This window comes from Athene noctua, chromosome 4 (genome assembly GCF_965140245.1).
Source record: "Athene noctua chromosome 4, bAthNoc1.hap1.1, whole genome shotgun sequence".
Taxonomy (NCBI): Eukaryota; Metazoa; Chordata; class Aves; order Strigiformes; family Strigidae; genus Athene; species Athene noctua.
This window is the reverse complement of record NC_134040.1, coordinates 21,062,813-21,090,153: the sequence shown is the minus strand read 5'-3', so window position 1 is coordinate 21,090,153 and position 27,341 is coordinate 21,062,813. Positions and strand designations below refer to the sequence as shown.

The 27,341-nt window shown below is 39.5% G+C and overlaps 1 protein-coding gene across 2 annotated transcripts in view; it reads right to left on the bottom strand.

The window, feature by feature from the left end:
• STIM2 (stromal interaction molecule 2) overlaps positions 1-27,341 on the bottom strand; it is a 79,565-nt gene that overhangs the window by 51,253 nt on the left and 971 nt on the right. The gene's annotated exons all lie outside the window — the stretch shown is intronic.

The following is a 27,341-nucleotide window of genomic DNA, read 5'->3' as shown; positions in this document are numbered from 1 at the left end:
AGTTAAGTTCATAAACTAAAGGAAGTTCTACCTCAGCAGGAAGAAGTCTGAGAACAGAGCTCATTTGTGTTTAACTACCTTACAGAAGGTGCAAACCCTGAAGCAAATTCAGGTTTTAAACAGAACACTAATAAGGATTCATTCCAACCTTTTTCTGAATAGCATCAGCTGTTCCACGTAACTGCACACTGAACTTGAGTATTATTTATTGAAAGGTGGGCTTTAATGCAATTAACTAAAACCTTTTCTCTAATACTTGCCAGGAATAGCTTACGTAAGAAGCAGAGTAAAGCTATCAACATTTCTAAGTAACCGTACTTAATCAGTCTCAAGCAGCAAATTGGCATGTAAAAATCAAAGTTTACTAAATTTACTGGTATGAACAACTGGAACTTTCACTGCACCTTTTTTTTAAAATCTACAAATTTTGAGAATATAGAAATCAATAGGTAAAATAAATTACTGGCAGTAAAATTTAATCTCTGCACTGTATAAAAGATTCTTTGTTCTGTTGTTGTTGGGGTTTTTTTTTAAAGGGTAATTATTTCAACCCAAGTTTTAATAAACAAACTTAAACACTGCAGGTCTTTAAATTCCCTTGTTCCATATGAAATCACATGGGCTATTGATTTACTGATCCCTTATAATCCTTTGATTATCTGTTGTAGTAAAACCTGATTAATAGAATTCTTTTGGTTTGGCAATTAAAATAAATATTACACCACTATTTTAAAGCCATAGACAAGACTGCAAGACTACTACTGAGGCAAAAATTACCTATCTATTGTTCCAAGTAGAGAATGCCAAAAACTTACAGAAATTGTCAAACAAGCAAAAACCAACCCAACTTTGATAACAGGAAGTTGAGAGCCAAATACAGTCTTTCAAGTGACAACAGAATTCTGCAAATAGCTGCACAGACAGTAAAAAAACCCAAAACTATATAATTAAAAATGCAATCCTACATTGCTACCAAAGCACCGCCTTGAAAAGAATCATTCCTTTCACCATCATTTAAGCATGCCTTTCCACGAGACGTCAAACGAGCAGAAAAAATTCCACAAATGCAGACCAGTAAAATGACAATTAAATAACCAGCTCCAGAACATGGTTGGGTTTCTTTGCTTTTACCTAAAAGTAACAAGTAGTTCCTGCCCACTGTCTGTAATATGTAACATCATATATACACTTTTTTTAAAAAAAACTCCTTAAGTGAACACAAACACACCCTTTTCTTACCTGAAAGGCCTTTCTACCTGCAGGCTGATTTGAAATTACTCCAAAAAAGAGACAGCAAGAGAGCGAGTACTGTCATAAAAGGAGATAATGTTGATAATGTTTATATGCTTAAACACCTGCTTGCACTTTTCAAATTAGATCAGCATTTGTCATAATTGTATACTTCATGTATACAAAACCCAGTACACATTCATGAGGACAAATAAGTAGGTACATAATTGCTAAATAAAAGATATCCAGAGTACCAAAAAGCAAGCAACTAGATTAAATTAAAATGAAGACAAGGAGGATTTTAGTTACAGTTTTTCACAGACAACTTGACACAAGCAACCTCTGAACATTTAAATTTTCTCACAATATTTTTATTTTTAATCCTATAGGTATTGCTGTATAATAAACTACATTAATATATGACAAGGTCATATACCAATAACTGACCTACTTAGGAAAAACATCTGCAGTAGCCTAGTCAAACCCACAAGAGAGGAAGAATTTGAGAATGGTTTTCAACCTTCTTTACATAAAGCCTGGTGGCAATTTAAAAACAAGAAACTTGGGTGACAGTTCCATGTTACCTTTTTCTTCAAAATAATGCCAGAGTCCAGAATTTATTCAGTCACTTCTAGCATCTTGATCCAAACCTTACAGTGCCACCCCAGCTCTGCCTGCACACTGTACACTAGCTTTCTGTAGTCTAGAGAAATAGCCACCCACATGAACATGTGGTTGAGCCACACCTCAGAGGTTTCAAACAGAAACAAGGAAATCAGGCCAAACATTCAGCCACGTCTGTTGCATTGTGTCCTCCTGTCACCTTTGAGACTGCAAACTGACTCCAAAACCTCTCTCTTCTCATTAGCATCTTCCCTTCTCTGATCAAACCTCCACTGCCCAAGCCACCCCAAGGTCCCTTGCACGAGCATGAGACAGAAGAACAAACTGCAGCACAAGCCCAGGGCAAGCTGAAGCTGCAGCCTCTGTGGTATGTTATTAACTAATCAGGAAGACAATAGAAAGCTGATTTCATAAATCAGTCTGGAGATTTTCTATATGGGTGCAAATATTTAACTCAGCTTGCACACACCTCCGGCAGGACTTGCAAAGTGAAAATAATCACTTTCAGCCAGCCTGTGGTTTTGCATGCTCAAGTCACAGCCAGGAAAACAGCATGATTTGAACAAGCTACAGAAATATTTAGTACTCTAAACACCCAGCTTGTTATCTAGCACAAAAACAAGTTTACAAGATGCTACATATATTGCCAGATAGCTATGGCTACTGCAAATATTATAATGCAAATCAAGGTGATAGGAAAAGCACACAATGCTTATTCCTACTAAGCACAAGCTTAATATTTTAAAATGAGTAGAAAACCAACTATAACTTTCCTGCTTTCAATGCTGTCAGTTCCTACAATAAATCGGGTTGCTCCTTTTCTCATTTGTATCACTGCTGCCTCCACCTCATCACACACACATGGCTATTCCCTACTTTGCTCCTATTGTTCTTCTTACATTTCTAGGTTTTCTCTCAGTGTCTTCCATGTTTCATTTCCAGTCACAAGGTTTTCACTCCAGTTTCTCATCAATCTTCCTATCTGTGAAAGGGGTGTTAGCGAACTAGTCAAATAGTTTTGACATTCCGATATCAAATGCATCTTCTGCATTTTCCTAACCTTTTTTTGGAAACCATAAATATAATTTATGTCATATGTAGCGACCTATCAATTCTCTTACTTGATTACAAGACCACTACTTCCCTCTTTCTCAAAATTCAGTTCTTCACTTCCTAAAACTACTTTTAGGGGTTTTTTTGTAAAAGCAATGTCAACAACTTATTTCTCTTTATCTTTCCCACCCCTGGCAACATTACAGTGGTTCGTTCTGGTTAGTTTTTCTCATTTTATCAGCAGCAGAATAACAGATACGCATAACTAGACACTGTTGATCAGTTCAGGTTTTTTCCAGTGAACCAGCCAAAGTAATTTTTGAACCCATACACACTTCTCCAAACAGTGTTAAGAACTGATTGTTTTGTTTGGGTTTGGGTTTAATTTCTTCAAACAGGACATTGCAGAGAGAACAACGGAAGAAATATCATCACAGGGACAAAGACAAGTTTACAGATATACAAAGACAATTGCCACTCATTGCAAAGGAAGATCATCTTAAATCAATATAAGCATGCCAATGCCATTGACACTGGAACATACTTATGTGATCAGAGACATTAACGAACACAAGGACAGAAATGCCAGAGTGGTACTTAAAGCTGTCTTGCTGTGGTGGTTTATCTGCTTAAGTGCTGTACATGAACTAAGTAGCCCTGCCTTTCAAGCTCACTTGAGCGTGGGTGGTTAGGACTGCCTGGTGCTGTGCAGATTCCTAGATAAAATTTACACTAGCTCAGAGATCTCAGCAAAGTATTCCCTTGACCCCTAAAACTTGATCAATCATGCACTCATTCTTCACTCCAAAACAATGGGTGTGTTCTTTCATTCCAAATTAGTACTTCTGGTGAAACACGCTAGGAACATTCTTGTTAAAAAGACAAACAAATACATCAAAGTCTCACCACTTGTTTATCCCACCTAGAACTTTGCCCCATTAAATGAAATTACAGTATGACCAAAAAAAAAAAAAAAAAATCCAGTAAGCATTTTAGTTTGTGCTTGTCCGTGGTTAGTTTTACTTTGTTTTTTCAAATAGACTTTCCTTTCTGTTTGGAACAGAAGAGACACAAGAAACACAGTGAAATTAAAGGAGATAATATTCCCATAATTACATATTGAAGTGGAGATACTGTAACTCACTAGAATCTAAGTAACATTTTCAAAGAAGATCTGCGCATAAACATGAACAATATGTAAATTTACATAATATGTAAATAAAATGTGGCTTCTTCATAGGAGTTACTCCAAAAAAGGTGGTAGTGTTCATCATTTGGTAGTTAAACAATTTTATTGTCAGAAAAGAAGAACATTTTTCCTTGTTCATTTCAGTTTAGATCCATGGGAATGCCTGGTTACACAGACACAACAGGTCCTTGACACAGCGTCCTCCATTTGTTTGCTGTTTAACATAAAATATTTACCAAATAAGGAAAAACTACATTTCCCCTTAATGCCTTCCTTTTACTCAGCCTACAAGAGCGCCTTGAGTTTTCTCTTACCTTAGCAATACAATAAATACTGCATAAATATGTTCTAAGAGAAAAACAGCTACATTCAGTTCTGTCTGGAAAATGCTGACTTCATTTCTTGAAGGTAATCCAGTATTTTACCTGAAGACAAATTCAATAGGCAGTAAGTAGTACAAAATCCTTTTCATAAGCTGTTGTACTCAATAGAAGAGACAGTACAACATGTAAAACCAAACAAGAGATAACTTTTCAGAGATAGGATACAAATGCAGCAGAGAAATACTGAACACAATGTATGGAACTAATCTTTCATACTCAGAGGCTTTCTCAGTAAATACCCAAAACACAACTTGAGACTTCCCTTTTTCCCCCTCTGTGCTGAATAGCTACGAGTTCAATTGCAGAAATGATACCAAGCATAACAATCTTTTTCTTTCTCACTGAATTTTACGGTTGACAAAGTAAAGCATGTTTTAGCAGAGAATTTTTTACCACAAAGATTGCTGATTGGTGTTAACTCCATTAAGTTATTTGCTTAATAAGCAGCCATTAAAAGTTACTAAACAGAGAAATGCAGAAGCAACTACACCTTCCTTGCTTGAGTACTGTGTGCTGTTATGCTCATCTCCAAACAAAATGAGCATAATTCCAAAGGAAGAAAGGGGAGATCTTCATATGCAAAAGGCATATGATAGAAAACAAAGGGAAAAATAAACCAAATACTGGGTTTTTTAAATTGATAGTATTTTGAAAAGCTACAAGCTAAAAAAATATAAAACCCGCCTTTACATGGTGCAATACTCAGTGAATTCTATGAATTCTACTGATCATCATGTCCAAAACGCCAAACTTTTTTCAAAGTGAGATGTACATAATGGAACTATACTGGATTTGTGGTGGCAAGGTTTTGATAGCAGGAGGGGCTACAGGTGTGACTTCTGTGAGAAGCTGCTAAAAGCTTCCCCTACGTACAAAAGAGCCAGTGCCAGCCAGCTCCAAAACAGACCCGCCACTAGCCAGGTGGATGCACCCAAAGGAGGCTGTGACCCCATGGAGAGCCCGTGCTGGAGCAGGCTCCTGGCAGGACCTGTGGGCCCATGGAGAGAGGAGCCCACGCTGGAGCAGGTTTGCTGGCAGGACTTGTGACCCTGTGGGAAACCCACGCTGGAGCAGTCTCATCCTGAAAGACAGCACCCCATGAGAGGGATCCACACTGGAGCAGGGGAGGAGTGTGAGAAGCCCTGCCCCTGAAGAGAAAAGAACAGCAGAAACAACAGGTGATGAACTGACCACAACCCCCATTCCCCATCCCCCTGCGCTGCTTGCCAAGGGAGGAAGTAGGGAAAATTGGAAGTAAAGTTAAGCTTGGGAAGAAGGGAGGGGTTGGGGAAAGGTGTTTTCAGATATAGTTTTATTTCTCCTTACCCTACTGATTTGATTGGCAACAAACTAATTTCCCCAAGTCAAGTCTGTTTTGCCCGTGACAGTAATTGGGGAGTGATCTCTCCTTGGCCTTATCTCAACCCATGAGCCTTTCGCTACATTTCCTCTCCCCTGTCCAGCTGAGGAGAGGAGTGGTAGAGTCACTGGGGTGGGCACCTGGCATCCAGCCAGGGTCAACCCACCACAGGAACATAAAACCATGTTTATATGAGGTAAGATAAAAACCAAGCAGTCTGGGACAAGTCTTCACACTTCAGGACATAAAGCCCCTAGTAAAATTTAGTTTTTTGTTAGGAAGAGTTATACTGAATCGCTGTGCTGCAACTATTTGCTAGACTTCTTCCAATATTCTTTTCTCAAGCCCCAGGCAGACAGTTATCTCAAGATATTAGATAAGCACTTCTCCAATTTTTTAAGATAACTATTATGTTCTTAAACAAGGTTTTAACCAGTCACTTCTGGACCAGTGAGGGAGAAGAAGCACACAATATGCCTAAAAGCATCAATTGTCTGCAAAAGCAGCCTCTGGAAAAAACAATTCCCTAAAGAGCGCCCATGGATTTCCACATTACAACACAATGAATTATACACATGGCTTTTCTCTTAGACAAGCAGACACCAATGTTTTAGTAGAAGTTGATGCCACAGGAACTGAATCCTCTCTCCTATCAGGCAGTGATACATGCTCTGTAGAAATGCAGCTAAGTTTGCTCATTTATAAAAGCAGTAAAAATACTGCCCAAGATCACTTTATTCCAAATACAGTATTTCAGTGGTCTGTAAAGATCTACAGTCACATTCAAAATGTGATTCCTTTTTTTTTCTTTAATTACATAACAGAAAAATGATACATGCATATAATCCTCCTGTCTGTTATTCAAGTTTTTGGAAGTAACCAAGTACTCATAAGTAAAGCTAAGTTACTTAAAGAGAAGTGAAAAAAGCCTTTAGGGTTTCTTGCAGCATAATTTTACTAGTTTTAATTTTTGGACAATCCGTTCTCATGCATACACTAACACAAATTATGCTAAACCAACCAAGTTTTTTAAAAAAAGTAAACAACTACTAAAACCTACCCTGAAATCAAAAGGTGCTTTATCAATGAATTAGCTAGCAACTTCCAGTCACATAACAAAAGTATGCAAAGAATATGTCATGAGTGGAATCAAGAATATACACTGTAACCTGCCAGGCACCTTCAGAGTAGAAGACTTCAGAATCACCACATTTCTCAATATAAAAATAAAACATATAATATGTGTCTTAATTTAGCATTTCTGTTTTGCTTTATACTTCTTTCTTAAACAGCTGTGACAAAATATTGTTTACTTACATGAGCAAACACACCAAAAGAATGAGAGACAATCCGAAGCAACATTTCCCAGCTTCCTCAGCTTGTTTACTGCTGGGAACTGCGTCTGCAACCCTTTAAACCCTACACAAAATGAAATTTGTCAGCACTGCTATCCTAATGACTTGTATGTCTAAATGCCATTGATGCCAAGGTATTTTTTTATAGGCAGATGCAGCATTTTTAATCTTTGCTACTCTCCCTTGACAAAGCTTTTCCCTGGCCCATCCCTTATTCCACTGGCAACTTTTGTTTCTCTACCCATGTTCAGCCAGTGCCCACCTTCTCTTGAAAATTCATGAGGCCATACCGGCAACCTCATGTTAGTTACTCTTATTTGCTTCTGATTTTCCTATTTCTTCTTTCTATAATCTGGTTAGGTAACAATGCCAGCCGGTTGGCACATTAAACATTACGCCAAGCAGGTGCATGGACAGAATGGAGGAGTTAATTTTGACACACCTTTTGCTGAACGCTGACTATTCTACTTTTAATTATGGAATATTTCATATTCATGGAATATTCAGTTATTTGCCAGCATCACTATATACAAGTAAGGTTACAGTTCAGAGGAGACATTAACAATAAAATACCACATATAAAAGGTCCTTTTGCACATATTGTGTCAGACTGAACACAAAATTCATTCCCAACATTAAGTGTTGGGTCAACCATCAACTCTGAATGTAACAATCATAGAATGGGTTAGGTTGGAAGGGACCTTTAGGATCCTTTTTAAGGATCATCTAGTTTCAATCCTCCTGCCATGGGCAGGGACACCTTCCACTAGACCACACTAGACCAGGTTGCTCAAATCTCCATCCAACCTGGCCTTGAACACTTAGGGGAGAGTGCATCCACAACTTCTCTGGGTAGCCTGTACCACTATCTGACCTCCCTCAGTAAATAATTTCTTCCTTATATCTCATATAAAGCTATCCTCTTTCAGTTTAAAACCATTACCCCTCATCCTAGTGCTACATTCCCTTGTAAAAAGTCCCTCTCCAGCTTTCTTGCAGGCCCCCTTTAAGTACTGGAAGGCCACTATAAGGTCTCCCCAGAGCTCTCTCTTCTCCAGGCTGAACAACCTCAACCCTGTCATCAGCTTGTCCTCATAAGGGAGGTGCTTCACTCTCTGATCATTTTTGTGGCCCTCCTCTGGACCCACTCAAGCAGGTCCATGTCCTTATGTTGGGGGCCCCATAGCTGAACATAGTACTGCAGGTGGGGGTCTCACGAGAGCAAAGTAGTGGGGGAGAATCACTTCCCTTGACCTGCTGGTCATGCTTCTCTGGATCAGAATACAGTTGACTTTCTGGGATGCAAATGCACACTGCCAGATCATATGGAAGATCTCATTAACCAACACCTTCTCTACAGGGCTGCTCTTAATCCACTCGTTGCCCAGCCTGTATTTGTGCTTGGGATTGCCCTGACCCATGTGCAGGACCTTGCACTTGGCCTTGTTGAACTTCATGAGGTTTGCCCGGTCCCACCTCTCCAGCCTGTCCAGGTCCCTCTGGATGGCACATCCCTTCCCTCCAGTGTGTCGACCGCACCACACAGCTTGGTGTCATCAGCAAACTTACTGAGGGTGCACTTAAACCCACTGTCCATGTCGCCAACTAAGATGTTAAACAGTGCCAGTCCCAATACAAACCTGTGAGTAACACCACACATCACTGCTCTCTACTTGGACACTGAGCCATTAACCACAACTCTGAGTGTGACCATGCAGGCAATTCCTTATCCACTGAGTGGTCCATCTGTCAAATTCATGTCTCTCCAATTTAGAGACAAGAATGTCATGCAGGACAGTGTCAAAAACTTTGCACAAGTCCAGGTAGATGACATCAGTTGCTCTTCCATTATCCACCAGTGCCGTAACCCCATCATAGAAGGCCACCAAATTTGTCAGGCACAATTTGCCCTTAGAGAAGGCAAGTTGGCTGTCACCAATCACCTCTTTATTTTCAGTGTGCTTTAGCATAGTTTCCAGGAGGATCTGCTCCATGACCTTGCCAGGCACAGAGGTGACACTGACTGGCCTGTAGTTCGCCTGGTCATCTTTTTTTCCATTTAAATATGGGGGTTGTGTTTCTCCATTTCCCATCAGTGGGAATTTCACTGGACTGCCATGACTTCTCAAATATGATGGATAATGGCTTAGCAACTTCATCTGCCAGTTCCCTGAGGACCCATAGATATATCTCATCCCAAGGACCTGTGCTCCTTCAGGCTCCTGTGTTGGGTTTGTGTGCATGGTGGAAGATTTTGGTAGTGGTAGAGGAGGCTACAGTGGTGGACCCCTGTGAGAAGCTTCCTGAAGCTCCCCCAGCTCTAAGTCAGACCTGCCTCTGCACCAAGGCCAAGCCAGTTAGCACCAGTGGCTGTGTCTCTGTGATAATGTATTTAATAAGGGGAACCTAGGAGGAGGAGTGTGAATTGTGAGGAGGTGTGGCAAGGAGGACACCTATGTGAACACCAAGGTCAGTGGAAAAAAGGACAAGGAAGGGGGGAAGGTGCACCAGAGCAGATACCCCACCCCCTGTATCCCTTGGTGTGGTGGTTTGACCTTGGCTAAATGCCAGGTACCCACCAAGTTGCTCTATCACTTCCCCCCCTTCCCCTTGTTTTCACAACAGGGCAAAGAGGAGAAAGAAAATAAGATAGGGAAAAAACCCACCCTTGTGGGTAAAACAAAAGCAGTTTTAACATAAGCAAAGCAAAGGTCCGTGAGCAGAAGCAAAAAAAAAAGGGAACAGATTTATTCTCTCCTTCCCATGAAGAGGCGATGTGGGGCCTTCTCAGGAGCAGGGCTCCCATACGCGTAGTGGTTGCCTCGGAGGACCAACAGTGACACCACCCCCTTCCTCCTTTCTCCCAGCTTTACACTGAGCAGACGGGATATGGTCTGGAATATCCCTTTGGTCAGTTCGGGTCAGCTGTCCTGGTTGTGTCCCCTCACAAGATCTTGCCCCCCCGTCCCACTGGGGAAAATGTCGGAAAGAGCCTTGGTGCTGTGTAAGCGCTGCTCAGCAGTGGCCACAACACCAGGGTGCTATCAACACCCTGCCAGCTCCCAGCATAAAACACAGTGCCAGGAGGGCTGCTGTAGGGGAAAACCAATGCCAGCTCAGCCAGACCCAGTACACTTGGTGAGTCACCAGGCCATCATCCTGCCACCATGGATGTCCATGGTGGAACAGATGCCCACCTGCAGCCTGGGGAGGATCTCATGCCAGAACAGATGGCTACACCCGAAGAAGGCCAGGACTCCATGGGAAGAAGCCCCTGCTGTTGTAGTTTGGCACTGGGAGGATTACAACATGTGGGAGCAACCCATGCTGGAGCATCTCGGGAAGAGCTGCAGCCTGTGGTAAGAACTCATGTTGGAGAGAATTCATGGAGGACTGTGGCCTGTGATAGGTACTCTACGCTGGAGCAGGGGAAGAATGTGAGGAGTTCCACCCTGCCTAGGAGGAAGGAATGGCAGGACTGACTGCACTCCCCACTCCTGCCCCTGTGCCACTGGAGGGAAAGGAGGTAGAGAAATCAGGAGCAAAGCTGAGCATGTAAGGGAGGGGTGGTGGGAGGTGTTTAAGATTTGGTAATGCTTCTCACTGTCCTACTCTGTTAAGTGTTGTTGTTAGTGTCTGAATTGATGTTCTTTTTCTTCCCCTAACAAGTCTGTCTTTTGCTGTAATGGGCGAATCATCCCTCCCTGTCCTTATCTTAATTTCTGAGCCTTTTGCGCTGTTTTCTCCTCCCATTCCTGAGGGGGAAGGGTTGAGTGAGCAGCTGCACGGTGCTCAGTTGCCCTCTGGGCTCAAACCACAACAGCTCCTTACATGGTCTCAAGCCTGATCTTCTCCTACAGTGGGTGGTTCCTCATTCTCCCAGTCCCTGCCTTTGCCTTCTACATCTTGGGCGGTGTGGCTGGAGCCCTTGCTGATGAAGGCCAAGACAAGAAAAGTCACTGAGTATCTCAGCCTTCTCCATATTCCAGGTAACCAGGTTTCCCGTTTCTTTCCAGAGAGGGTCTACATTTTCCCTACACTTCCTTTTATCACCAGTGTACCTATAGAAGTTTTTCTTGTCGCCCTTAATGTCCCTGGCCAGATTTAACTATCAGGGCTTTGGTTTTCCTAACCTGAGCCCTGGCTATTTGGACAATTTCTCTGTATTCCTCCAGGCTATCTGTCCTTGCCTCCACCCTCTGCAGGCTTCCTTTTTGTGTTTGAGATTGTCTCAGAGCTACTTGTTCTCCAAACAGGCCTCCTGGCATTTTTGCCTGACTTCCTCTTTGATGGGACACAGCTCTCCTGAGCTTGGAGGAGGTGATCCTTAAATATTAACCAGCTTTCCCAGGCCCCCCTTCACTCCAGGGCTTTATCCTGTGGTGCTCTACTGAGTAGATCCCTGAAGAGGTCAAAGTCAGCTCTCCTGAAGTCCAGGGTAGTAAGCTTGCTGTGCCCACCCTCCTTGTTGCTCTAAGGATCTTGACCTCCACAATTTCATGGTCACTGCAGTCAAGGCTGCTTCACACTCCCCATCAGCCCCTCCTTGTTGATGAGAAGGTGGTCCAGCACAGCACCTCTCCTCTTCGGCTCCTCTATCACTTGGAGAAGGAAGTTATCATCAACGCATTCCAGGAACCTCATGGATTGCTTAAGCACAGCAGAGCTGTCCCTCTAGCAGATATCTGGGTGGTTGAAGTCCTCCATGAGGACCAGAGCTTGTGAACATGAGGGCTGCTCCTATCTGCCTATAGAGGGTCTCAACCACTCAGTCTTCCTGGTCAGGTAGCCTATAGCAGATCCCCATTATAATGTCACCTGTCCCTGACTCCCTTTAATCGTGACCCATAAACTCTCAGTCAGCTCCTCATCCATCCCCAGACAGAGCTCCATGCACTCCATCCATCCCACCACCTCTCGGTGATGCTAATAAGATCACAGCCCTGCAGGTGTGCACACACCTCTAATTCCTCTTGTTTATTTATGATACAGGCGCTCATTAATTGGGCAGAAAACACAAAAAGTCAAAATTGAATTGACAGTAATAGGGCCTTCTCTAAATGGCTTTGCATCATATTTATTAATTATGAACAAACTTCAGCTTTCTCAAGTACTCACCCTCACATCATTCAGCCCCTATCTGAACTACCCTATAAACAACAAAACAAAAAGTTGTATAGAAATCTACTTCTAGGTGTTTGGGTTTTGTTTTTTTTTTTTTTTTTCTTTTGAACACATTGTTTAGTAAGTTCCATTGGACATTCAACTGAAGAGGTAAATAACTGTGACCAAAAGTTAAGGTAATGTCGGGCAGGCATCCAAAAGCCAAAGTTTTGCTCAAGGGAAAAAAAAAAAATAACAGCATTAAATTTAAAAAATTACATGACAATAAGTCATTCTATACTAGACAAATCACTTCTTCTAAATGTATTTAGTTATTAAAAGATTTCCATATAAAAGATACCCCACATATTTCTAGAAGTCTTAATTACACGGAACACATTCAGCTCTGCTTAGTAGTATAGTACAGAAATTAAACATAAATGTTGATTTATTACCACTTGCATTAGTAAGATTTAATAGGTAAGAGTTCTCTGCAGATTACAGTGTTAGTCCAAAAACTCAGGAGAATCCTCTCAGACGTTCTGAAAGACTACTGAAAGATCTTCAAATACAGGGCAACTGTAGCCTAACAGCTGCAGAATAAGTATCAGCAACCATTCTTGAAGATTTTGTGTTTTCTCTGCCTTTTTCATATCTTTCAAATACAAGTCTATGCCATCAGAAAAAAAAATAAAAAAGACATTTCCCACAACTCTCATCCTTCCTACTGCCAAACATATATGAACAGTAATGAACCACTAAGAGCAACTAGAATGCTATGGTAGCTTGCAAAGACAGAGTAGGCAGACCAGTATTCTGCTTGTGACTAAACCAATCACAGTTGCATGATACTGAACAATTGTGGGCGAGAACACCACAATTTCTAATTTAGCACAACATTCTGCTATGAAGTACAAAGTGTTACTTGAAGTTCCCAGATGCAATTAATGCAGAGGTGGAATTGTTCTTTCCTTTTTCCATAGCTGTGCTTCAGTCTTATCTACAGATCTAAAATATTTCTGTTAAGAGTTTCAGATCTCCATTAACTGACAGCAGCCTACTCTACTTCTGGCACTCCTCAGGAACACAGGCAGATAGGCCTAAAACCAGCTGAGCACCTTATATCCACACAAAAAAAAAAATCTAGCAAAGCATGGAAATTCCTTCCGGAATCTACATGACATTTTCCATTATGTGTTGTTGCACCCAGCATTTTACAAGACCCACAAAATTCCTGCATCAAAAGTCTAGCAATGGAGAATGGCTGTATTTAGCTTTTCAGTATTCCTTTTCCATTCTTAAACTGAAGTAAAAAATAAGTGGTGAATCAAATAAGGTAAGAAGGCCTGTTAAGGAGTCTGGGGTACACATTCAGAACATACAAACATGCACAAGCTTTGCTGGGGTGGAGGTGGCAAGGCAAGACAAATGCAACAACATGAACTCAACAGATAAGACATTACAAATTATATTATGAAATTTGCCATCCTAAAAAAACTGATTTCCTTCCACTGCAACCCAACCATTCAGTTAAAGTCTGTAAAACAGTTCAAAAGCTGAAGTGAATGCAAGCATAGATAATCTTATCTAGTAAGTCATCTACTAAGAAGTCTCAAACATTCTGAAAGTAATAAATTATGGCAAACAAGACTATCAAAGATGGGGAGAAGGAGTTAACACCACCTCCCCTCCCCCAAGTAACATATTAAATATAGCTTCCTAGGTAGTATTACTGATTGGCTGAAAGCTAATCCTGCAACATTTTAAAGCTAAATGACATAGAAAACAAAACTTAAGTCCACTTAAACACTATGAACATAAATACCAAATTAATAACCAACCTGAGCAGTAATTATTCACTCTGCAGCATTCAAAAAACACATTACAGAAACACGTCAAAAACACCTGACCAAAAAAGTTTTTAAATGTAGATAGAAACTTCTTAGATATAACAAGTTAGAAGCTCCTTAAACAGTATGAGGCACTGCTGCTGTAACAGTTCTCATACAAAGCCAGGAGAGCAACCATTTCTTCCCTGTATCTGAAGTAAGTATCCTTGTCACACTCAACAGAAACCTAACTAAATACAGCAAGTAGAGTTAGTGGTGTGATCCACGTGTCCAAACAGGGCTTTCTACCTCATGGCAAAACAAGTTTACTCTGCTATAGAAGAAGCCCAGATTCCTAGCTCAAATGCCGACACCTCAAGAGATGTGAAATGAATCCCATCCTTAAAGCTTCTGATTAAGTAACACCATGGGCATGCACTTCTGGGCCCTATGAACTCAGTGTTAAACAACAAAAGAAAATAATGAACGGGTGAAGGAGGAAACGGTGCACAGTTACTGCTACCCAAGAATGCTTTTTCCACCACATCTTGAATTTTGCATGGTCTGAAACACCAGCTCCCAAATGATGCCACATTCTCTAAGTCCAGTATAACAACAATAGTCTTGGCATGAGCGACAGCCAGGCAGAAAAGCCAAGGAGAAGGAAGCAGGCTCACTGCTGGAAATACCCAGCGTGGGCAGCAACAGCTGCTGCTGGGGTTGGCTGCTTCCCTATGCTCTGGGCCCTGTACCCCACCAGTAACCATCCCACATGCTTCAACCCCTTCTGGAAGCAGCATTGAGGTCAACAGCAAAGCTTTCTGCCTGCCCTGCCCAATGCAAATCGTTATCTCCCTGTTTCCTCTGAAAGGAATGACAACTGGACAAGAGCTGGAGGATGCCTCAAAGTTATCCTTTAGATGATGACACCATAACAAAACTATAATTTCTGATAGTAAAAGTATTTAACCTATATTCAGAAACCTAGTTATACCCAATTATCTCTCAAATCTTTCAGGTTAGGAAAGTAGTAACTGAGGTTGCTTTCATTTCAACTTCATATCTATTTCAATTAGTAAACAGAAATTTACATGCAATCAGTAAAATCTAGGAGTTTTGCCTGTTTAACAAACCAACTAATTCTAATTCGATCTTTGAAGTAATCAGTGTTTAACACAAGTCTGAGGTAGGCCAAAGAGGAAGCAAGTTTCAAAATACTTCGAAGTGAGAAATCTGAGACCATTAAGTAAGGCTATTTCATAAAACAAGTGAACATGTCAGAGCCACAGGCTCATTATTGATGCAAATACAACAGGCTACTTACAACTCTTGGATGAGAGGCACAGGAAAACTACAGTATTTACCCCATCCTTGCACTTAGAGTTGCAATACTTTAAGAATTCCATTATTAGTGTTGACACCTGTACTTGTCACCAGTATGAACGCTATACTTCACACTCTACTATGTCTCTAACTTGCACTTACTTCACATACTAACATTAAGAAAATATAGAGCAAGTATGCTCTCTACTAGGTATCCAACAACCCTGTAGGGTTAAGTAAAATACTTGAAGAGAATTGCCTTATATACTTTAGTTCCACGCAATACAGAATGCTCTATATTCAAGTTCTGATCTTAAATTTACTACCTAGCCAAACAAAAGGAGCTCTTTGAAATATCCAAGCAGTTGTACAAATGGCAGCCTCTGTGGTGATTCCAGGACAAATGCCATTGTTTTCCACAGCAGTTTACAGCTGATGTTTCCAATTCTCATCTGTGTGCAGAAAGTGCCAAGGAACTTCATATTTAAAGTCTGTCTTATCCAAAATTCTGTGTGCAAAACTTGCCAAGGAAAACACAATTATAGCTCTGTCTTGATGGTGAAATACATGCTCCTTCCTGCTTCTAACAAGTCTCTTACTTGTTAATAAACAAGTTAATAAACAGACCAGAATTAAGGTTGTCCTTTATGATCACTGAAAATACAGCACAGACCAAGCAAAGCAAGCTGAATTTTCACTCCTTTGAACACCATACTTCTTAGTTTTCATGTACAAAATGTCCTTGCTACTAGCAGAGTGTTTCACTTTCATTTTTATTGTGTACACCAAAACAATTTTGAAAAAGGCAATCTGAAGTAGACACATTCATAAAACATCTCTGCAGTCAGTTTTCAGAGCAGAACACATGGCAGGACCTGATAGTTTCATTTAAAAAATATTCACAATTGCATGAGAAGCAGTGAAACAATCATTTTCATTCCAATAAGCCTCAGAAACCTTTTGGAGAAGAAAAAGAAAACAGAGAGAAACAAGAGGTCACAAAGTCCAAAACGTTATTTTCCCTCACAACAAATAGCAGCGGCCTAGTAGAAGCTAGCAGAGTGAAAGCCCATTTTCCAAAGCAAATTGGGTTGACTGGTTTTCAGCAATGGGTTGACTGATCTTCAAAATTGTCACACTACCTAAAACACTACAGCTGCCTAAAATCTCCACCCACAATCAGATCTGAAGGTAAAAAGACCTACAGACTGGTTCTTTCATCACAGATAACAAGGCACTACATCTAGACTTTAAGCAGGTTAATACTATTATAGTATTCCAAAAACTCAGTATTTTCAGTTGGTATGCTTAGTCCTCTGCCTAAAGTCTTCTTGAACACTTTACAGACCCAAAAAATACAGTATCAGAACAACTAATGACTAGAATTAAAGAAGCATTTATTAAAACATTTGTGCTAAAACTTAAAAAATCTATTCAAATGAATAATCAACTATTACTTTCATATTTAAATAATCAAAGCAATAATTTGGCTAACAAGACAATAGCTGTCATCTTCTTTGGCTTCTGTAAGAATGTTAATCTGCTGCTGACAGCATTTTGGGCACAGAAAACTAGAAGTGGTTAAAAACAAAAATTAAAAAAAAAAGTCATTGTAATTTTACTAACTTCTGGCAGGAAAGAAATTTCAGGTTTATGATGCCATTTAGGAGACTACAAACCAATACAAATCAACAGAACAAACAGTTCAGTAAAATCAATTTACAAAGTGAGTCAGCACCAGTAAAAAGTTTGCCAGTCCTCAAGTTGAAAACCCCACTTAGTAACACCTGCCAAAAAACTTACTGTATAAATTAGGATGCAGCTTACTACAAGATTAGGACATTCTCCTTTAAGCATTTTACCCTTACTCTTTCTATGTTAGCAGTCACTTTAAACATTTGCAGAAAACCAAAAATTAAATGTTAATGGATAACAGCAGGTATCTGTCAAACTCTCATCTCAAACAACACATCCGTACCTTGAAGTTTCACAGACGACTAGCAAAAACATACAAATTGGCCACACTGACTCAAAGGTGTCTATCTAGTTCAACCTTGCACAGCAGTTAGCAGCAGATGGTACAGTACAATGGGTGATGGGAAGATTTTTCCCCAAACCAACATATTTTCGGTCTGCAAAACAGTCCACCGCAATGAGCTTCCTAGTTTAATTCTACCTGTTCAGGCAGGTGGGCTTTCTCCATTCCCCCAGGAAAACGGGATGCAGGGGGATGTATATACTTTTAAATCTTCTGATTTTCAGTGAATGCCCCAAGGTCTCATAGCATGAAAATAACTACCAATCTTTCTACAGTTGCCTCCTTTATAATACTCATAATTTCAAAGAGGTCTACCACATCCTCACTACCACCTCCTAAAACCTGAAACTCATCTGGCTGCCATGATGCTCTTGCCTCCCTCCCTCGGGTTCATTCAACCTTCACTTAGTTTCAGCAAATTATTCCAGAAGAAAATGAACCCAACAAACTAAACCAAAAGAGCTCAGAATGAGGAAGAGGACAGGCTGAAGGCTAAACCACAGCTGCCAACATATATTTGCTTTAACTTCCAAAGAACTACAGCCACATGACAGATCTTTTAAAACCAGTAAGTCCTAATTTCTTTTCAGACACAAAAACATATATACAAAAGCACTGACAGGCTTTATTCAAACTTCTTGTAGTTTCACCTATCCTTTCAAGTGACAACGATTACTATACTATTTTCCTTTCTTCATAACTTGTAGTATTTCTTCCTGACCAACAACCAGGCTTTTTCTAAAGAACAAGCTAATCAGAGCTCCAACTATTCAGTTAAATCCCATCCAAGTATACACTTAATGGCATGGAAGTACTGAATAAAACAAGCTCCTTCCTCCTTTCTCTCTGCCCCACTTTTTTGCACTTTGACACTACCATCTCATCACCTTGTCATAGAGTATCATGAAATACCATCAGAGATCTCTACAGGCAACAGCAGCTCACATTGAGTCCCCCCTTCATCATCCCACTGCATGTCAAACCTCCACTCACTTCTAAGCGAAGTTGTGTAACACTCCACTTGTAAACATCTAGTACTGTGAAGATGTATCCCTTTTCTTCCCATTAAGATAACATTTTACTTGTAATTGCTTATCACTTCTTTTGTAAGGAAATGCCAATTTCTGTGGACCTGGTCACAGCCAAGATCATATAGAGAGCTTCCATCTTGTTGAAACAATAAAGTCTTACCACTCATCAACATCAAGAGAAATTAGAGCCTTGACTATTGTTCATAGAATACTATAAACAGACATGAGGCAACATAAAACAAGACAGTGCTTCTGTGACAAAAAAGAAACACATCACAGATGCATGGTTTCTTAGGAAGGATGTTTACTTCACTAAGAAAACAAACCAGTTTTACTTTGATTCCTTTAACAAAGTTTAAAAGTAGTCAGTTGGACGCATTTAGAGCTCAGAGAGGTGGGGGGTTTTCTATCAAACATCTATGGCTGAATCAGCATGGAACTTGTCTTCATTACCCCATTACCCTGTATTAATAAAACCACATCCCATTGGTTTTGCTTTACAGAAGTAGTCAGGCAAGTGATTTTAGTTTTGAGACATGAACTCTCTTTTACAATAAATCAACTGGTTAAAATCAAATTAACTCCCAAAACAAAGGTTTCATTTCAAAGTGTGAATTTTTCTATTAAGCTGTTACTATCATCTACAATAATCAATCTCTTTAAGAAACCCTAATGCAACCTTCATTCTACTGCTAATGTAAGTCTCCACTACAAATTTTACAGATCGCTGAAATATTTCCTTACCAATTTTGAAGGTCATTTTTCAACTTTACAGTTGGTAACATCTCTGTAATATGTTGCTTTTCATGAGTAGCTAAATCTCCATTACCCATTTTTCTCAATCTACCTGGCATGCATGGGCTTCTACTAAAAAAATACTACCTTCCTCCAACTCTGTTATCTTCTCACAGATGCCCTTGTGCAGCTGTGTTAGTACAGGACCTGATCCTGCTGAAAAAAATTCATACTGGCTTCCAGCTCAGTCGGTTCCCCCAAACTAGCTCATCTCCAGCTACAGTAATGTTAAGGGAACAGCTAGACCACACAGAATAGGCAGGGAGGAAGAGAAAGCAACAAGCACAAAGGTGGAGTACCCCTCTCTGCAGAAACAGCCTACACCAAGGTCAGTTCAAATCAGTAACAAAGCAACATCCTTCAAAGACTGCCAAGTAACAGGTCTTTTATCATGGTTGTGTTGCAGGCAGTGATACAACCAATCATTGGGCATGCAGTTTCAGAACACTAAAACCAAAATATTAATTTACTTAACATGCAGTCTTAAAATGAAATCCCAGTGAATACGTAATACAGGTTCATACACTGAAGTCAGGGGAATTCATTTAATTGTCTCTCATCTGTACTTCAGACTGACCTATTACTGTGCTGTTTCCAAAGTAGCAATAACCTCTGCAGCTCTGACAGCAGTGTTTCAGTAGATACGTTCAGGGAACACAAACCAGGTACAAGAGAAGAGATTGAGGCAGCATGTTCCAAAAAAGTATTGGCAAAGCTAAGTCTTTCAAAGAAAAATTAAAAATATACCCTGGGGAAGACAGAGCTGTCTCAATGCATTTCATTTGCAACTAAAAATCACAAGTAGGAAAGGATATAAATATATTTTTCCTTCCTGCTACCTCACGATACAAGTATTGGAGCTATAGATTATATAGTTTAGTTTTCATAGTTAGCTAAACAGTAAACAATACTTTGCACTAAAAAAATAATTTCATTTTCACTTCAAAATAATTTTTGAGTCTTTACGCAATGAAAGTAACTTAAGCCAACCGTATTTTTCAAATAAGCATACAATGTTACAGCAAGAAGTTACCTTGCAACCTTCTATATATGGCAATCTAGAATCAAAACTACAGTAGAAAGAAGTCTCCTACTCAGAGTAATTAACTTCCGTATTTGTTTCAAAATCATCACAGACCACGTGGTCTGGGTGGTTTTGTTTATCTGTTAACAGTATAGTATTTCTTACTTGTTCTTCAAATAAAAATACTGGGTAAAATTTCAAATGGAGGAAGAACTAATCAAGTTTGTAATTTCAGACTGTAAGTAGAGAGAAACACCATAAAATTTACTCCTTTTATTTACTTTAGATTTAGGTGTACAAACAGAAAATTCACCTGCTTACTGCATCTGGTGAGGGTAGGAGGAAAGAATACATTCCAAGTAAAATCCTGTGATTGGAAGGGGAAAAATTCAGCAGATTGACATATTATGTTGATAATATCCTAGCAAAGCTCACTGAACATATTTCTACATGTAAATAGAGACTAGTGTAAATCTTGGGGGGGGAAAAAAAAAAAAAAATCACTTATTGAGCCATTCATGCCTTCATCAAATGCTATACATCCAGAAAAAAAACAAACAAGAAACATTCAGGAGTTACTGATGACCGATCTCAACAGGAGCCTAGAGGAGTTACTTACTATTAAGAATAAAGTAACATTTGTGTGAAAATTTCCTTTCTAAACAACATATTTAACTTCCAGAGAACTCTGAATTTTAACTAATTCAGTTCACACAGTCATCTGATGGAACTGACAAAAACTGTTCTTTTATCTATGTAACATTACTACATGTCCTTAATAATCACATACTACTAACCCCTTTATTCTAAACCAGAGCAAGAAAGAGTATTCATACCACACCTTCATGTACGGCAAGTTTCCCATTTTAAGGAGAGCTAATAAATCCAAAATGTCTTCACGAAATCTTTATTCAACAAAAACTCATTTAAATTAATACTCTACCACAAGAAAGGTTTGCTTTTAAACACAGCTTTAAGTAGGTTCAGATAAACTACTGTTTATTGCTTACCTCCGTTTTAGAAGCTGACCACATGACAATTTCTTACAAATGAATAATAAATACAGAAATGAAGTACACAAAAATAATCACGTATTAAAATTTTAACTGGAGACAAACCTAACACCAGAGGGCTGGGCTGCTGACAGTTTTTAAACGCTTCATGATGCAGAAGAAAAGGCAGGAAATGGAAAGCATTGCCTACAGGAAAAGGATCAAAGCTATCTTTGCATTCCTATAAATTCTGAGCTACTGCAAAAGTTAAAGCTTCACACTATCCAAGTAGCCTCAACAACCATTCCAACCATATACAATTCACACAAGTTTCTGGGGTGCTAGTTATGGTTTGCAATAGTCACTGTTGGGTTCCCTCCCACCACTGCACCTAGGAATCGCCTGAGAAGCAAGATCCACCTGCAGCAGTATAGCACTATCTGCATAGAGAGGAAATTTTCTCCTGATATATGTAAAAATCTTTGCTAGAGACCACAGGAATGAGGTTTAAAAGGTCAGTGGTTCTCACCTGTTAATTCAAATTCAAATTCCGTTGACTCATTTGAGTGTTATAATGAGTGCTGTTAACTCAAATTCTTAACTGTGCTGACAAGCACATTATCTTCAATTTCCAAGACAGACTATAGTCAAAACTCTTTTTAACTGTACTTTTCATTACAGAGATTTCAGGATTCCTCTAACAGGTTTCTGGAAACACCATGCTTTTGGGATTGGAAGGAAAAGCAGCAAGGTCCAGAAGAAGGAATAAAAGAAAAAGATACAATAATAAACTCTCTTAAGTTAAGTTTGAAGTGCTCACAGAAACCAAGTAAACAAATGCAAATTTTATAGTACCCAGACAATCATCACATTCTATTTATGCTGATTCTAAATTTTAATACCACATTATCATTTTATTCACCCCCTCCTCCTTTCAGATATGCAAAGATAGTCTCCATAGTAACAGGAGAGACTTAGTAGTATCCAAAGGCAGAATAACACTAACTTATGTAATAATTTGAAACTCACCTTGGTTTGTAAAACAGCTATATGCTTATTTTTAGGACAACACACACAGTGCTTATTTACTCTTAACACATACCATATGTGGTCAAGATAAACATCTCAAGTTCCTGTATTTTAAAAAAACCAGTTTCATAGATAGGATGTAACAGACTAATCCCAATTAAGTCTTCTCAAACATCAGGATTTCTGCAGTAAATTACAGTCAACTCTTATGTAAATGACTTTTGATGAGTTTTTAACCATACTTTAAATACGTTTGAATACACTTCAAAAATTACCAAGAAAACCCTTCCTAGCTTTCCCACAAGATCACAGCTCTTTGCAGTATGTTCCTCTCCCCCGGGTGCTGACTGAGAACAGATACTAAATGCAAAAAGGACATACAAGTTACAGCACACAAGCTAACAATCAATGTAAAGGGTATCAAATTGCTCACTTCATACAAACTTTAAGAAAAGGAAACTACATTTTTAGGTGTTTCACAGTGATAGTATCATCATGGGAAATCTTATCAAGATCAACTGCCTCTGTCATTGGGTCCAGTTCTTCTCTGACAAATACATGGCAGCTCAACCTAGTTATGATAGATCAGTATCACTGAGGTTAGTTAGAAGAAAATGAGTCATGCTTAAGTCGCGTAGGAGCAGCTAGCCAGAATCAGGTAGGAGGTCCCCAGAAAAGCAGAGCTGTCTTCAGTTGAAAGAGCAATGCAAAAACCTGCTGATGGAGGGATGATACTGAGTCAAAAATTTTCAGAGAGAGACACTGAGCAGTTTGAAGAAAGGGTCTGCTACAAAATACTACTCTAAGACAAGAAAAAGAAAATGCCAGCTAAATAACCTGGCTAATTCCCAACAGTATGACCAGCGAAATCTTAAAAGGCGACGTTGATGGTCAAAGAAAAAAAGCTCACAGGACACCAGAAGGTGCAAAACACACTAGCAGAAGCACTTCAAGAGTTACAATGAAAACACCGGAAGGCTGCAAGATAAAAATACTCAGCTATGGGCAAAAGAAGTTACAAGTGCTTGAGATCTTATCTCTGAGTGGGATTCCAATGCCACTCAGCTACATAAAGGCCAAGACTTTTCCCAGTCGATCGGTTTTTAACATTTGTTTCAAACCTCTCTACAAAACCAGCCAACTACAGCTTTTTTAGCTATATCTAATAGTTGTAACAATTCACCAACTGCCAACTGAGCGACCAAGACCCTTGCTGCACAAGGTTTCTCTGCTGGGTTTCTCCTATTGCTGGGTTTCTCCTTTACGACTAAAAATATAGAATATGATAAGAAAATTAAAACCTGATGAAGCTAAGAACAGAGCAGAAACTAATTAGATTTCAGGGAGATGACTGCACTGAGTGGCTATCAGAAAGTAAATGACAGCCTGAAGTCGACATCCGTCAGAGAAAGGACTCTCAATTTCCGTTCTCCCAACAGAAATGGCAAGACAGTTTATGAAGAGTTTAACTGGAGACAAACAAATAGTAGTAATGGAATAAACAAAGACTGTAATGCTCAGTTCTCATCACCATAGAAACCTACTAGCCTTAAACAGCAGTTTGCTAGGGAAGTGACAGAAGTCTCACAGGTCACAACTGTTTACAACCAGTGCATGCCAAAATAATCATGCAAAGATCATTTTGCCATGTGATGAAAATCACTGCACTTTGTATTAGTCCACCACACATGAAGTTTCACACACAACCACCAACTTCCAAATGGGTTAACTCAAGCCCAAAAAGGTCACTACCACACTTCCAGAATCACCTTAGCAATACAATTCTACGGACAGCTATACTCAGACCACCACTCACTGCCATCGCAGGAAGCAGACCACCCTTCTTCCCCACTGCTGATCCCACCTGCAGAGTACTATCCTCCCTCCCATTTGCACTGGTGCTCTTGCTTAAAGCATGTCATGGGAGAGCCTGATAAGAAATCCATCGTTTTTTCTGTTGCCTGCGTTTCTTTTCATATTCGTCCAAGCTAAAGCAAAACAGTGCTCACCACAACACTGGGGTCAAACAATGTACAAAACAGAAAGGGAGCCAGCACTCCTTCCCTCCTTGTGGGTTGCAAGTACTGGGATGAGCATGCCTACTCCTACTAGCTCTCTTGTGCTAACAATACTGTTTGCACTGCCAGCTGGGGTCAACTCCAAAGAATAAAGCCACCCTTCAACAGCTACCCACATTAGAATGGCTTAAACCTTGTGAAGTTGCAGCTAAAAATACAGGTTTTCTAGAAACCCCCACTTCTCAAATGCTTTAGTCTGATTGATTTGAAGATCTCAGTGTTAAGATGATGGATAAGATCCAGAACTGGTACTCAATCAAAAGCAAAAAAACTCTGAATGACTTTCAGGAAAAGGTTACATTATGTTGTCCATTGTTTCTTCAATAAATACAATGCAGTGCTGTAGTTAAAAATGGCCTAGCTCAGTATTATAAACCATAATTTGAGAGAAATTTATTAGCCAAATACAGGTCCAGCTTTCTGTCTCACCTGAAAGGCAGCCAAATTAATCCATGATGAGTTAAATTTAGACTTTTAAATAAGAAAAAAATCCACAATTATCCAGAATTACAAAGCAACTTAATTAAAAGTCAATGAATAAACTGAATGTGCAAACCCAGTGTTATCATCAGGCTCAGAACAAAAGGTTCCTTAAAACTTTCTACTAAATTAAGTAGTGAATGAGCAGAGCCAGAATGAATAGAAAATAGCCTCATGGTGTTCCATCCAGTGGAAACACAGTTTTCTTGATCTAATGTTCATAACTGTGACTAAATACCTTCAACAGTGTCAGATGTTACATATACAGCTGTCAAATTTATAAGTTACCACTAAAAAGGCTCATACACACAGGAAGACTAACAGTAGTGATAATCTATATAAACAATTAAGTAAATCCCTGAATACCTGATGAAAATATGGCAGGAGTAGAATCTTAGGCTCTTTTCTAGTCCTAAAATTCATCATACATCCCTTTTCTGTCAAGTATCTAAATTATATTTGCCAATAAAAAATTCCAATAATGAAAACATGTTGAACGATCTACATAATTTGGCTGTTATAGGTAAAAACTTGCCAGCCCATATTTAACCTAATCTCACCCACTATAATTTACTTCCTCTTAACCTACACCTTAACCACAGAGAAAACAGCAAAAGTTTAAAAGAAAAAAATCAATACGCTTCTGTGAACTATTTCTTACATTCACATCCCTCCCACAGCCTCTTCCAGCCCCAAAATAAAGCAATACCTTAATACTTTCTTTACATCAGTCATAGGTTCTGAGCCTCTTAATCCACATTGCTCTGTACTTTTTAGATTGTTCAAGACTAAACACAAAGTGCAATCAAAAAGAAAACAACAAAAGCCTTCTGTAATTTAGACTGGATCAACGCATCCACGGATAGCACCCACTTTTGTCAGCTGCATAATGTTGCTTATTCAGATCAATTTGTGACTAGGACTCCTGAATTATTTCCTAAAGCTGTGCTGCCCATACACCTCTATTTGGGCATCTGATGGCCTCTTCCTGGTGCAGCATGTTACACTTAGCAGTATAAGGACTTCTCAAACCTATCAACGCGACTGAATTAAAAGTTTATTCTATTCTTCTCCAGATGACTTTTGGCACTCCCTCCTAACTCAATGGCACATCTGCAAGTTTTAACTTTTAAGGAAAGAAGGATGGGTAATGTAACTGAAATCACACCCTGAACATGTCATCTGGTTTTCTCCCAACCTTCAAGAGTCCTTCCAGCTTTGCAGAGAGTAACTTAAAACTATTTGGGTTAGTTACCACACAGTCAAACAACTTACATGATCAACTGAAACACTGTATTTATGAAGCAGGTGAACATGGAACTATGTTAAACACTTCCTAATGATTAAAACCGATTTTAAGATTGCTCTTAACCATATATATTTTCCAGACCAAACTGTCAGGTAACACAATAAAATCCACTTATAACATGTTAGATTTCTCAAACAAAATGTATTTCTTCATCAGATTCACTGCTGGGCAGTGGAGGCACCATGACAGCTGACAAGTATCTCAGTATTTTTACAGTCCATAAAATATTTTTTTTAAATTACTTTTTTCCGCAGACTGACACATCAAAACGGATTAAGCATGAAACGTAGACAGCATCAGCACTATACGTAGCAAGAACAGTTTAATACCACCTACAACCAGATTAATTATGGTCTGAAAAAAAGCTGTTCCAATACAGCATTTTCACAACACCCTTGGGAGGTATGACTGCTGCTTCACAGACTGCGGATGTTCCAACTTCCTTTGCTTAGACAGCAAGCCAACAGCCTGGACAATTCAGATTGCAGAAATGCCGTGCCCTCAAACGAGATCACTAGATCACGTAGCCTTGCATCTCCATCTCAAGAGTTATTTCAGGAACATCGTTGAAGTTTCATTAATTACAATTAAAATTCATGTTTTTAAAGTGCTATGTTGAGAGGAAACCCGTGCATGTTTCATCTACTGAAGTTCAGTAATTTTAGCTCAGGAGGTCAACACTATTCCAAACAACATCAGAAGTTTTTTCTCGGATAAGAAATGCACACTACTGCGATTCAGAAAGGGTATGGGTTTTTTCTTCTTTCTTCCACCTTCTGCACTCACTCTCCAATTAGAGAGCTTTCTGAATAGCACGTCAGGAGACATGAAACTTCTAAACGTTTGTATTTCCTAACATACAAATCCCATTATCCTAAGTGAACAGTCTGAAAAGGCCGTACAGCTTCCCACTGTTCGCTAGAAGATAGCCTCAGAATGTTTATAAGCAATTCAGAGTCATCAAAGCCTGGTGAAACTAGACAATTTTTAATGTTTCAGTGCAACTGCTGTTTTCAACTGCAGGCATTATCATTTGCCGTACGTACGGTGGTATGAACGTATTCACTTTTTAAAAAAGAAGTGAATACCAAAAAACCGCACTTTGGGCACTTTTCT